General features: G+C 44.9%; 1 pseudogene; it reads right to left on the bottom strand.

Annotated features, from left to right (window-relative positions):
• Positions 1-401: 401 nt before the first annotated feature.
• On the bottom strand, positions 402-1,138 carry LOC104989315 (annotated as a pseudogene).
• Positions 1,139-1,716: the final 578 nt, after the last annotated feature.

Raw genomic sequence — 1,716 nt, 5'->3', positions numbered from 1 at the left:
CCTCATAGCTCAGTTGGTAAAGGTTCTGCCTGCAATGCAGGAGACCCCAGTTCAATTCCTGGTTTGGGAAGATCTGCTGGAGAAGTAATGGGCTGCCCACTCCTGTATTCTTGGGCTTCCCTTGTGGCTCAGCTGGTAAAGAATCCACCTGCAATGCTGGGTTCAATCCCTGGGTTGGTAAGACCCCCTGGAGAAAGGAACGGCTACCCACTCTAGTATTGTGGCCTAGAGAATTCCATGGACTGTATAGTCCATGGGGTCACAAAGACTCGAACACGAGTGAGCCACTTTCACTTTCAATTTTATTAGTATATACATCAACTTATTGAAACAGTGACTTCATTAAGTTTTCTCCCTAAAGATGGCACTTTCAGGTACAAAGATGCAGACATCTACAGCCTTCAGATGTTTATTTTAAAAGATTCTTCAACAGCATTTTGATAGCTAGTTTCCTCATCTAGCTGAAGATTCACAAATTCTCCATAATCAAACTGATGTCTTTTGATTTCGATGACTAACAAAATTTCGAGTAATCTGGCTAGATCTCCCCAAGGAAGAGATACACAAATAGGCCACATCCCAGGAAGCATTCTGAAAGGTGATCACTGTCACAGTGATCCAGGAAATGCTCTCTCATCATATTTGATTCTTGACACAAAGGACACTTTAAAGTGGGATGCCCAGAAGAGCTTGTGTTCTCTTGGTAAGATTCTGTGTTGTCAGGTGTGGATGTTTCAGTCTTATTACTGTTCCCTACTGAATTTTGAGAGATCTTAAAGTTTGGAATGACAGAAGAAACACCATATTCCTCTCAATACTTCTTATGAGATTTGTAATGATGTCTCATGCAACAGAATTGAATCTGTTTTGCACAGCATCTGCAGCTACCAGAAAATTTCCTCATGATATTTTCAAGGTCTAAGGCCCATTCAGGACACAATCTCTCTCTCCTAGTTACATTTCCACGACAGAAGGGACAGTATATTCCGCTTTCTGTCATTGCAGTCAGGAAACATTTTCTACAGAAAACGTGCAGACAGGTCGCGGTATACATGGGAGTTGTGAACACCTCCTGACAGACGGGGCAGAAGAAAACATCCTTGATATAGGATGAGGCCACAGAGAGCTCCTCACCCATGGTGGGGTATGGGGATGAAGGAAACCACAGGGGCAGTGGCCAAAGTAGTGGGTGACCAGGGTTCGGACCCCCTGCATGAACCCTGATATCTATGACTCTTATCCCAGTCCTTCTGTTTGAAATTTCTGCCCTAGTGCTAACAACTTGTGCACAATTGCTATTTCTAAGATCTGTGTCTTTTATATCTTGTCCAGTACTGTCTGCTTCCTTGTGTCCCTCCAAGTTCAAGAGCTGCAGTACTGGTAGAAATCCCACCCCTAGACAGAATATGCTTTGTAGTTTCTAGTTAGTCGCTCAGTTGTATCCAAATCTTTGCCACCACAAGGAATATAGAATGCCAGGCTCCTCTGTCCAAGGGATTTTCCAAGCAAGAATGCTTGAATGGGTTGTCACTTCCTTCTCCAGGGGATCTTCCCGACCCAGGGATCACACTTGCGTCTCCCGCTTGGAGGCAGGTTCTTCAGCGCTGAGCCATCTGGGAGCCTCGAGAGGTCATAGCAGAAGCTGGCAAATCCTTGGTGGCGAGTTTTTGCCCCAACTGCCTGGATTCTCTACTCCTCTGCTTTGTCAGGACATCA

The sequence above is a fragment of the Bison bison genome, unplaced genomic scaffold, assembly GCF_000754665.1.
Source record: "Bison bison bison isolate TAMUID 2011002044 unplaced genomic scaffold, Bison_UMD1.0 scf7180017864152, whole genome shotgun sequence".
Taxonomy (NCBI): Eukaryota; Metazoa; Chordata; class Mammalia; order Artiodactyla; family Bovidae; genus Bison; species Bison bison.
This window is presented reverse-complemented; position numbering and strand designations above follow the sequence as displayed.